The sequence below is a fragment of the Meleagris gallopavo genome, chromosome 6 (genome assembly GCF_905368555.1).
Source record: "Meleagris gallopavo chromosome 6, MGAL_WU_HG_1.1, whole genome shotgun sequence".
Classification (NCBI taxonomy): domain Eukaryota; kingdom Metazoa; phylum Chordata; class Aves; order Galliformes; family Phasianidae; genus Meleagris; species Meleagris gallopavo.
Genome location: NC_139409.1, coordinates 30,492,590 through 30,504,754, shown reverse-complemented (window position 1 = coordinate 30,504,754; position 12,165 = coordinate 30,492,590). Strand labels below are relative to the sequence as shown.

General features: G+C 40.3%; 1 long non-coding RNA gene across 1 annotated transcript in view; it reads left to right on the top strand.

The window, feature by feature from the left end:
* Positions 1-12,165, top strand: part of LOC116216750 (uncharacterized) — a 41,502-nt gene that overhangs the window by 22,070 nt on the left and 7,267 nt on the right. The window contains exons 2-3 of the long non-coding RNA XR_014883880.1: positions 2,082-2,142; positions 7,669-7,769. This is a non-coding gene — a long non-coding RNA (uncharacterized LOC116216750). The remainder of the gene's footprint in view (positions 1-2,081; positions 2,143-7,668; positions 7,770-12,165) is intronic.

The following is a 12,165-nucleotide window of genomic DNA, read 5'->3' as shown; positions in this document are numbered from 1 at the left end:
AATTCCATTACATCCTTGCTCACACATCAGTGGTTCAAAAACTGCTTCCCTATGTAGACCTGAGTTTCTCCTCAGCGTGCAGTGGCCTGGAAATAAAAAAGCAGCCAATGTTATTTCTTATTTCTATGCAAATTAACTACCTGATTTTGCAGATGCTCTCCAAATTTAAATTCTAATGTTAAACTAGGGAATGTGGGAGCAGAAGGCAAGGTCTCCTCTCTGGACCTGGGGAAGTGGGAGAAGTACTGTGTAATGAGCTGATGGAACAGTTCCCACAGTGTGGGTAGTCATGGAGGGAAGAGGAGCCTGCTGAGTTTTTGACATCTATTTTGGGAACTGGCTGTAATTTTAGCTGCCTTTAGCACAGCCTAGCCTCTCGTCTTGAACGATCTGTTCCTTCATAACAGAAGGAGGAAGGGATTGCACTGCCTGATATGAAAAATATATTTGATAATAAGCTTTTTGGAGGTTATATTTTGAATGGGGAAAACTACAGTGTATAAATCGGTTTAAAATTAAAACTGTGGTTTTAGGTGTAATTAATTCTCTCTTTTCTTTGACATGAAGATAATTAAATGTATGTGTCATCCAACTAGAACTGACCAGAAGTTGATCAGAGGAGAGTTACGACTGTTGTGCTGTCTAGCTGATGCCTAGCAATGCCTGTAGCAACACAACCATGTCTCAGCATCAACATTCCCTCTCTAAACATGTCTGTTTTCAGACATTTATATAACTGCTCCTGGAATTTCCTCCAGACTGGTTGTCACTTGTCAGGTCTATTGAAACCATGTCAGTGAATCAGGAGAAAAATCTTATGTGCTGCCTAGAACGTGAAAGATTTTCTTTGAGTAATTTTTTTTTTTTTTTTTTTAAGAGAAAAACTGAAAACATTTATAGCTGAAGATGTGAATTGCACAGGGAAGGGTGAATTGCAATGGAATCTGTGCCTTTGGAAGTTTTCAGGATCTGATGGGGCAAAACTACAAGAAACTTCAGCAGGATGTTGTCCTGCTTCAGAGGCCTTCAGGGGCCTCCTGAAGTCCAGTCCAACCTCCACAGTTCTGTGCTTCTATGAACTGTGAACACTGACAGTGTGATGGCAATGGAATTTTGAAAAAATATTTTAAAAATACAACACTGGGGATAACATAACTCTTCAAGATTGGCAGTATGTCAAATGCTGGAAGTGAGATGGGTTATTTATTTTCAGCAACCACAGCGTGTTGGAAGGAGATTTTCTTTTGATGGTAGTGCAGTTCTTCTGTCAAAGAAATCCCACCAAGTTCTTTATTAAATGTACATTGCAATATAACTGTAAAATATATTTTTATCATCTTAATAATGTTCCGTTAAGCTGTGGCTTTTCCTCTACCCACTCCCTCCATCAGAGCCTGTAACATGCAATACAGATGCCAAGGGAAATATTCTCAATGGATAAAGCTCTACGTTTCAGAAGAATTACATCTGCGTCTGCCAGGATTTCATTAGCCAAAAGCTGTAGTACATACTGAAAAATATGCACAGTGTGAGATAGTAAAGCAGTGCATACACAATGATAGAGCTGTTGTGTGAGTGAGTATGTAGCAACAAATGCCAGTTCTTGTAAGCGAACTGTGTGGCTTGGTTCTGTAGACTGTCAGATTTCAGCAATCTCACCTCTTTCTCAAACACCTTCTTTCTGGAGTGGTGTTTGTCCTTGTTCTGAAGAAATATCCAAGTTCCTCTGTGCCCATATTCTCATTGTGAGATATGCTGTTGGGTTCTTGGCTCCTGCATCTTTGGAAAGGCATTGTCTTTCCAATAGCGGTGTCTCTTGTTAGTGATTGCTGCTGGAACAGTTGCACTCCAACCTCTGCAATGAAGATTTTAATTTTTGTGCATGCTCCTGACTTGTCTGCTTGTAATTAAAACTGAGCTAACAGAACATGAGCGTAAGTCTATGAATGCCAGTGCTGCACTATTCATTTCCCTCTGTGAGGTAAAACAGTAGTTTTGAATATGTGAATCTTCTCCCGTGATTTACTTGACACAGTATCAGCTCAGCTTTTCTGTTGTCTCCTAACATGATTCTGTTCCAGGTGAAGCTATAGGTTCTGATCTGAAGAGTATGGCCCCAGCAGCAGGAATTTGCAAGACCAGGTAAGGAATAGACCCCCCCCAAAATTCTCTTCCTTCTCTTCCTCTTTCATGTGGCCTTCCCACGATCTCTTGCCTACCCTCACTAAGATGAGCAACGTGCTATCCCATATTGTGCTTTTCTAATTCTTCTTTAGCTCTTATATCACCTACATCACTATGGTGTCTATCAGATGCAATTTTGCAGGGAGAAGATTAAAAAAATGTAAAATAGAAAAACAACTTCTACTTGATATTCCTCTAGTGATGGGAAAGAAACTGTTCTGTTAGCATTTAATTTTTGAGAAGCAGTCGGTATAAGGATTTTGGGAGGAATTTTCTAAATGCTTTACTTAATAAAGCAGCAATTGTGTGAAGATGAGAATGGACAGTGAGTGCAGAGACAACAGAATATGATTTCTGACTAAGAAACCACACTCAGCAAGCTTGAGTCTTCTAACATTAAAAAGAGAATGGCATCAATGAAGCATCGAAAAACATCACTCGGAATGGTAGGTACTTGGTATTGGCCATCTGCCAGTCACTGCAGATTAGAAGATACATTTTGTTGTCTTTTGAAGTTAGAACATAAAAGTGTTTTACTGAACAAGATTATAGGAAAAGACATTCCAGATAGAGAGCCCTTAATCTGGCAGATAAGGAAATCAAAAGATATGTGGCAGAGCTATTCATCTATCAGTTTGTATATACAGCAGTCACTACTCGGCTGTGCAGACAGAGTTTGGGGTAAATCAGCATGAGAAAATAAGAATGGTTGTGGCATCAAGCCTCCAAAAATGGTGTGGAGGTTCTTTGTTATTTTTCAGAGAAGGAAGCGAGATTTCAGTGATTTGGCAGTGACTAGGTAACAAGATTAAAACAGATGTAATTCAAGATACTCAGTGCCATTCCCAAAGGCTTTTCTTGTTATGGTATTCCAAACAATATAGATGGAGAAAGAAAACATCTTTTCTGGCATTACAAAACTCCTGATACTATCAGTAGCAAAACTAATACTTCATTTCAGGAGCACCTAGAAAGCATGAATGAACTTTGTTCTTAGCTGCGTACTTACGTGCAAGTCTTCACAAGAACATCTAGTCCTGATATAATGCACCAATTGCTTCTCCAAGAAACTCCAAGAAACGGGCTGAAATAAAATAGGATACAGAATGTACCAACGCAGCACAGGAAGAAATGTAGCAAACTGTAACATGATATTGAAAATACTTTTATCGTTGTTCGCACATCTAGTTCTCTTTTCTTAAACTTGTAGTTAAAAAACTGATTAAACACAATGACTTCTGATTTAGACTGAAGGCACTGCAAGGGGAAAACAACATACATGAAAAGAAAGGTGGTATTAATTTTTCAAGTTTTAATAAAGTCACTGGCAGATAGATGCAAAAAGCAATGATGAAGAATTATTATAAGCTCAATTTATATCTCATATCTGATGCCAAGTAAAAACAAAGTAATCACCGAAACACTAAACTATCTTGAGTTAGAGTACAAGGAAATTAGGGTTTTTCTCTACCCTGCCCACAAGTTTGTAATTGGAGTTTGTAACTGAACAGTAAGTAGAAGGGTGTATTTGAGGTAGCATACGTATTTATAAAACTGAAAAACCTATAGGGAAGGATTTCACACTGGAAGTGTACAGTAAAGCAAGAGCTGACTGTTGAACAGTGTCAGACTTGCCTGCACATGGATAAAAACAAATATTTGGATGATGGTACTACAGCTTGTGTATTATTAAAGATGCCTACTATTAAGAAAAAAAATCTCTCTTCCATGGTAAAAGAATCTGCTCTTCCTAGGGAATCCAGCTGAGTTTACTTCAAGGTCTTCCTTGAATCTTGTTAGGGCAGATTTTTCTCTTACCATTGTTTATAGTGAGCATGGGACATTATGTTGTGGAGGGGGGTAGACAGCTCCTTTGAAGCCTTCTTTTTAGTTGTTTTTGGGCTTGAGGGGGTTGCTTTGAAGACTGATGCTGAGTACATTTGAGAGCACATACCCTTGTGAGCTGCATTGATCTGAGTTAGTCTTGCCTGGTCTGTATGAATGTCAACAACTTAAGAAAAGAAGGAATCAATTATTTCAGCCCTCAGTTGTCTGCACAAGAGCAAGGAACTGCAGAGGTGTCTCCTACGGGATAGAGGATATTGTGCAAGAGGGAAGATTTGGGGAAACAGAGTAGTAGTACTTGTATGTCCTCTGCCTTGTGGTTAGTGGGGAGCTTTTGTACAGGTTACAAATGGCAAGAGGGCTGAGTAACAGGAAGGAACATGCCTGATGTCAGAGAATCTGCTTGTCCATGGCTGGGGAAATTGATACATGTCCATAGGGTACTTCATGTCAAATTCCCTGCACGTCCTTGAGCCATGAGAGCACACCAGTGGATTGAGGGCACTTTAGGAGGTGCTCATCCAAGGAGGGTGGTCATGCCTTTCCAGTGGCACTTGTGCTCACTCTCTGGGGGAATTTTGGTACACAGCTGGGTCCCTGAGCAGCCTGACAATGCTGACTTTGCCCACCCTTGCTGGCTTACTTCCCACCATGACTAGAGACCTCCAGGTCTCGTAGTCCATAAGAATATAGCAGAAAGGGCACTAAAACCATTTCTTTTAACCTTCCATAATTTCTATAATTCATTTGTCCCACATTCAGCCCAAATATCAGGTGTGGCAGGAAGCACAGAACTGTAATTGTAGAATTATTTCCTTCTGCCATTAAAAGAAATTTTAATGCACAGCAAGCTCCATTGAAGTGCAAGTGAAGGACCCATTTCATAAAAGATTTAGGAACCATCTCAGCGCATACTTTTGATTTGTACAGCAGGGAGCTTGCACTTGGAAGGAAAAAGGAGAGGGGGAGAGAAGGAATTTGCTTTAAATGACAGCTTTTTTTCTTACTCATTTTGCATTCAAAAGCCTAAATATATTTTCCCTCTCTCCAGCCTTGATTTATGACCTTATAAAAATGAGATAGAATCAAACTAGAAAGAAACAAAGGTTAGGTCTTCCCAGAGCCTGAAGCCTTTGTATAAGTCCCCGAAGAACAGCTGTGCAAATTACATTTGCTGCTATCAGACAAAGTGGAGACAGAGATCAGTTTTTTCAGCAGGAGCTGGACAAGATTCCATTTTATTTTGTCATTTTGAATGCAGGTTTGATTTTGTTTGCTGGTAATCACGGCCTTTAATGTTACCTTGCTAAAAATGGCTATTGCAGGAGAACTCACATCAATGTGATATCAGTACAGGCAGAAAGAGAAACATCCTGTTTATGTGAATGTCCCTAACAAAAGGAGTCGAGATCTAAGCAGATAGAAGAGAATGCCAGTAACCATGAAACAAACTACATGCCAGATGTTATGCTGCTCAGAGCAGCAATACGAGGATCTGATCAGATACCATGTTGATAAGCATAGCTTATGAACCTGTATAGAAGGAAAACACAGTTGACATTTGCATGATTAAAGACTTGTGTAGTACTTCTACGTTAAATCATAAATGATTTCATTTAACTTGATTGTATGAATTAAAAAGTTACATCTTAAGGCTTTCATTTTCCTTTCTTTATACATTCATGTGAAGCATGTCAGAGTAGAATTTAGTTTTACTTTATAAATTAAGAGTCACAGAGATGTTGAAAGAGACTTCTGAAAGTTTCCTGGTCTGATCCCCTGTTCAGAACAGGGCTAGCTTCAAAGTTACATCAGGTTGTTTACAGCATTCTCTAATTAATTCTTGAGTGTCTCTATGGAGATAGCTTTTTATTTTTCATGTACAATCTTATCCATTGCTTAACCATCTTTACAGTGAAATTGTTTTTCTTTCATTCAGTCAAAATTTCCCTTGCCAAAGCTCGTGCCTGTTGCTCTTGTCCCTTCACTGTGCATCTCTGAAAAGAAGTTACCTCATTTTCTATATAATCCCCCAGAGACCCTGGCAGATTGCTCTTAGATCTCCATGAAGCCAGATTACCTCTGGGCTGAATGAGCCCAGCTCCCGCTCCTTGTTGAGCAAGTACTTCAATCCCCAACTGCCTCAGTGTCTTTCCTTTGAATTCCCTTCAGTTTTTGAGCTCATTCCTGTACTGAGGGATGTTAAAGCGTGTATAGTGGCATCACAAGCACCAAGAAGAAAAAATGTTTCCTTCAATGTGTTAACAATATTGGTTTGATCTGTGTGCTTCTTGGATGTGCTTCATCCCACCATCCAGACTGCTGATGAAGATGCTTAATAATGCCAGCATTCATATTGCTATTCATAACCAGATGCCTGTTAGACTGGCTGTTGAATGCTGTCTTTTGAACCCAATGGTCCAGCTTCACATCCATCATTTGTATTCTACCTTGCCAGCTTGTAAATTCTCAGTTTGGATACAAGGATACTGTGGGAATCCATGTCAAAACTCAATCTGAACAACATCCACATATGCACAGAGTGTTCAAAGATCTGTTGTACTTGTTTTTTTTTTTTTTTTTTTTTTTTTTTTTTTTCAGTCAGCCATGGTCTGATGTTTTCGTCATTGTCAGAGGTGAGATTTCTCTTTCATTTCTGCAAATTCAGAACTATGAGTAAATTCTACTACTGCTCTTTTCCTCTGCAATGGAGATAACTTGGAGCAGAATATTCAGGACTTGCAGATGGTAACCAGCTCTCTGAGTAATGATCAAATTCTGATTATTCACACTGTTTTCCACTTTGAGACTCCTTGAAAAATAGCTGTTTTTTAAAGAGCAATGGAAGTTTATTTTTTTTGTTTAAATCTCCTTTGGGTTGCAAGACAACTTTGAGGAAGTGGAGTGTGAGAAAGACTAAGACCTAAAGAGAAGGAACTGAAGCCAAGACCAGTAAAAGTATACCACTGTGGATTCCTACAGGGATAAGACCTGTATTGTTGTATGTGTATTTGTAGCTATTAACTGCTATAAACACTGTTACTACTCACTATATATAGCTTCACTGTTTGGCTAAGGAAGGAGACATTTCCCCTGCTGCAGTACATCCTTTTTTCAAATCAAATCTTTTCGTAGGATCCTTTTGATTTTGCTGTAGCTTTTGATCAGGTTGAAAAACATCACCTGACTGCTTGTTTCATCAAAATTGGGTAGCTTTTCTCATTAGTGTCAAATAAATTGGTTCACTAAATGAATAAAAAATATTGTTTAGGTCTGTATTGATGAAGGCTAGGAAAAACAATAGTAGCAGCATTACTGTAATATAAAATCATAACCTGTCTGTTTGATAAACAGTATCTGTAGCCAAAATGAAATAATTGTAAAACTGTAAAAGCAAAAAGTGAAAAATAGTGTTTCATTGAGATCTTCTGAAATGTTAATTTCCTGTTTTAGGCTGCATTAAAATTCTAGGAATCTGCTGAGATCTGAGGAGAACTACATGCTCCTAAGACTCACAATTCATGACAGGGTGAAATTTCACCATTTGGACCAGCCCAGGGTGGTGGCGGAAATATGTCACGCCCTATTGCTTGAAGTAACATTGAGAAGCAGTTCTTGATTCCTGCTCTTTCTCTTTAGCCTAATTTCAGTTTTGAACAGTGTCTCTTTATGGACTGGCATGTACCGGTGGAAGATTCCAAGTTACACCAATGGAACAGTTAAGCCTGCCCTAAGATGTGGTAAGTACTGCAATAGCCACATTGCAGCCTATTGACTACTGGAGAGTGCGGGCACCTTCATGGTGGTTTAAACTAACACATTTTACCCTGCAATTGGGGCATGCTAAGAACATGCTCATGGTCAATTATTGTGATTCAGCTGATGGACTGCCTGTGCCATGGGAGCTCAGCTGTTTTTAACTTAGTACCTCTCTTCTTACGATTTTGTATAAAGCTTTGAAATAGAGAATCTTTTAAAAAAGTTGCTTATGATGGAAGATTAATTGGACCCAGTAACATAATCCAGCTTAATGCATGTATAAAAGGCAGTGTCTTTAAATATTCTGTGGACACTTCAAAGGGGCAGTAATGGGTAGTCTGCTGAATGATTTAGAGACACCGCTGAGAAAGATCTGTGATGGCACTGCAAACATATATAGAGTTACACAGAGTAAGCTCACATAAACAAACATGCCAAGAAGAGCCAAGTAAGAGTGAATAAAATTTAACACACTTCCATGTACATAAGTTCTGTGAGTGCATCGGTGCATTATGAACGTATACGTTACCCATTTTTCACAGAAACTTCAACCTCACAAGCAAAGGAAAGGTGACATTGTAGTATGGCATGCTTTTCTAAATGCCTGTCAATGTGGCCTTAAGTTTTAACTCTTCCTCATCAAGACTTGGATACAAAATGTTTTCTGGCTCAGCTGCTTAAGATTCATAAGGGAAATCAGATTCTTGTTGGCAATTCACTTATAAAGCTTCAGGTGAGGGGAAAAAAAACCCAACAGCCTGTGAAGTGTATGTGAAGGGATTAGAAAACTTTCCTGTGTTGACCAAAGACTTTTGCATGAATGAGTGTGAAAACTGCAGCAGATACACTGTGCTGACTGGTCTGGTGTTTTCCTACTTATCCTATAATCAGTGGAGCAGGTAAGAGCAGAAGAATATGAACTTCTTTTTGGAAAACGAGGATGTAGAATTAAATTTTTCGGAAAGAAAACATCATTATCAAAAGGTGATGATTGTGTTTCGCACCACCTGGGAGCTGAGTGCTTGCTCAGACACTCAGAAAGGCAAAGCAGCTCCACACTGTTGTGCTCCTAATTTTGTCAGTGGGATGTAAAACTGAAAGAGTTGTGCTATCTTTGGTACAAAGTAAAACCAAGCCTCTGATATCATTCTGTCCAGTCTGTAGCTTATTATGCTGAAGCTTGTGCTGGAATAAAACAGGAGAATTACAAAGGTAGGGGAAGGGAAGACACAGCCATTGCAGCAGGAATAAAGTAGGAATCTCAGCAGCTTTCGGATGGCTCCTAGTCTGCTTGTTCACACCAGCATGATCCAGTGCTGTGCTACAAGGAGAAGACAACAGCATTGTGCCTCTGGAGAGCAGCCTTTAGGGCTGCCCCAAAGTTGTACAGCATTGGATATGATGGAAAACAGCTGGAAGAGTAGCTGGAAGAGTAGCTGAAAGAGTAGCCACTGAAATCAGTAAAGGGTGAACATGAAGCAGATATTTTAACTGTTGTCATTGGGCAGTAGACAGAAAATAAATGATAGAGGTTTTTTTGTTGGTTGGTTGGCTGGTTTTAAATCCCATATGCCTGATTGAGAGAAATGCTGGAAAAAGTGAATCAAACAAAGCCACCTGAACTCTTTGCCCTGTAAGACAGGTTGGCAGAGAAATGGAAGATATTTTGTGACCCTTCCAAATGTTCCAGGAAACGAGAAATATTCTAAGGAAATCTGAGAAGCTGGAATTCCTCACATGGATGTGTGCCAGAGTCAAAACCATTGTTATAACAGCTGAGATCTGTTCCTACAGGCCCTGCTGAGCAGGACGTAAGTGCGTACTTAAGCCTATCTCAAGCCAGTAAAGTGCAGAAGCGTGGGCTGAATTTCCAGCCGTGCTACTGATTGCACGTTGCAGCATTATGATTCTCAATACATTCACAAGCAGGTATGCTCTGCCTTAATGTTTCTCTGCTATATCAAAAGTAACTATGTGAAAGCGATAAACCTGAACTAGAGCATGGCTTTAGGTTATCTTAACCTAATAAAGGCCAAGACAGACTGTCTGTCTGATTCTATGTGTCTTTTCAGGTTCTCTGAGACATGTGCTTGTATTTGTATCTTTCCCTTTGGACATGCAGGGAACTTGGGCTCCTTAGCTTGCGTATTCTGAATCACAGTTTAATTGGATGACTAAAACACTTGTTATAAATATCATTCTAAAGAGTAAAGTTTTAACTGCGAGCATAATTAACTGAAACAATTTCAAAAGTAATTTCTATTTGTCATTGCTTGCAGTCTTTCAGCTGAGTGTGGATGTTCACAAATACATATGGCTCCCCACCTACACGGGGTTCTTATGGGGCAACTGTACTGCAGTTCCTTGTAAAATGCTGAGAAAAACAGGTCTGCGTTGTGCTTTCAATGTGTGTTCTTCCAGAGGGGAGAGCTGTGTACAGAAGAGCAGCTTGTGGTAGGAAGATTTGGCACGTCTGTGTTTCTGAGAAGATAACCAGCAGTATGCTACAGTAATTGCAGTTTCCTGCCAAGACATGCTGTACACTATAATCAGACAACAAATGATCAAGGCATGACTTACTAAAATCAATTATCATCTACCAGGGACGAGTTCCCTAGCCAGCCAGGATGACTGTTAGATGATGTTATGTGAGACCTTGGTTTCAGCAAGGTAACACAAAAGACTTTCCAAGTAGCAAGTTTGCACTGACCAAGTATACATGCACCTCCAGCTACAACCACTGAGTTGTGGCTGCAGTCTCTCTAAATGCATTCCCCTGTTATCTCTGCCTCACTGCATGTAGTTTTCATGAGTCATTCATTTGTGAACTGATCTTGTGCAAGTATTGGTGGCTTCATTTGTGATAAAGCTGCAATTTTCTATCATTAATTGTGAAAGCACTGCTCCTGACGGAGATCAGAGCATTTCAGACTCTCACCCTGGGCCAGGCCTTTCTCTCTCAGGGAAAAGGGCTGAGTATCTGAGACATCAATTGCAGTTCCAGGAGTGTGAGAAAGTACTATCTATCTACTGAGTAGTGGACATTTTACATCTACTAAAATGGTTTCACATCCATGTTATGGCTCTAAATACAGACAGAAAGCTTCAGTTATAAAAGGCTATACTTGATCTTTCATTGTTTTCTCTTTGAGCTCAGAAACAGAGTGGACATCAGTTGGCCACAGCCAATAGCAGGCCATTACCCACACACCTGGGACATTTTGCATGCCAAATCAGACCTTTGAAGAAGAGTTTTTTTCATGTGGTTTCCAGCTCGGCTATTTTGGTCAAGTGACACCTGCTTATCATGGCAGGGGAAAAGCAGATGTCGTATTCACTGTTTTTGGCTCGTGCCCTCTCCTGAGTGCATAAAATTTGATGCTGGTTGAAAGTACCAGGCCCTTGGAGTCTTGCTGGGCTGCTGGGAATGCTTGGTACCCTTTGTAACAGTGCCTTGCATTTCAAATGCTCGTTCAATCACAAGATCTAACTGTTCAGAACTGATTAAACCATCTGTGAATCACGGGGAGGCTTGAGGAGAGATTTGGCAGCATCAATAGTGAGAGGTGGGCAGAAAGGTTTCATGGGAGGATAGGACAGCTTCAGCTTTTATTTTCAGCCATTTGGCACTCACGTTGCATGCCTCTGACAGGGAAACACGTGCAGTGCCAGAAGGCTATGGAGGCGTATGTAGCTGGTAGGAAGACAGAGTCTTATGATAGTCAGTGTGCTGGCTGTCAGAGGTGTTCCTGGTAACATCCCATAGAGTCTGGGAAAGAGGGTGTGCATTTTAGCAAACTTTAGTGCCTGTTGGAGCCTTAGTGGTAAAGACAGAGCTCTGGACTTAGACTGAATGTCCTAATGAAATAATGGTCTGTAGGTATTGTGGTTGTGATGGCTGTAATGTTGATTACATTGGCAAGCGGGATCTGACAAGTTACACTGGCCACAGATGATCTGTAACAGTCCTAAAGAAGAAAGAGGGAAGCACTTGGTGGCTTTACTTCAGCAGTCTCACCACAGTGTTGTCTAAACTGGATGAAATGTCTGAATTAGTTCACCGTGAATTTGCTTGCCAACTTCTTTCATATACTCTGGAGTCTGCAGCAGCATGCAAATGCGTGACTTATCCCCCCCTTCCTCTGCTCTCTGCTGTATGGCCAATGCAGTAAGTCAGGGCTGCATCCTCAGACTGCAGGCTGTTTGCTCATCTGCAGGAATACAGCCACCAGAGAATGGGTTAAACATCGCACGACCCACTTATACATGGCTTTCCTGAAAATTACTGTTTTCCTGTAACTTAGGTAGGAGAGGGGTATTCAGGTCTGAGCCTGTCATGTGGATCCTACAAAATAGTTTTACAGGCAGACGTGTATC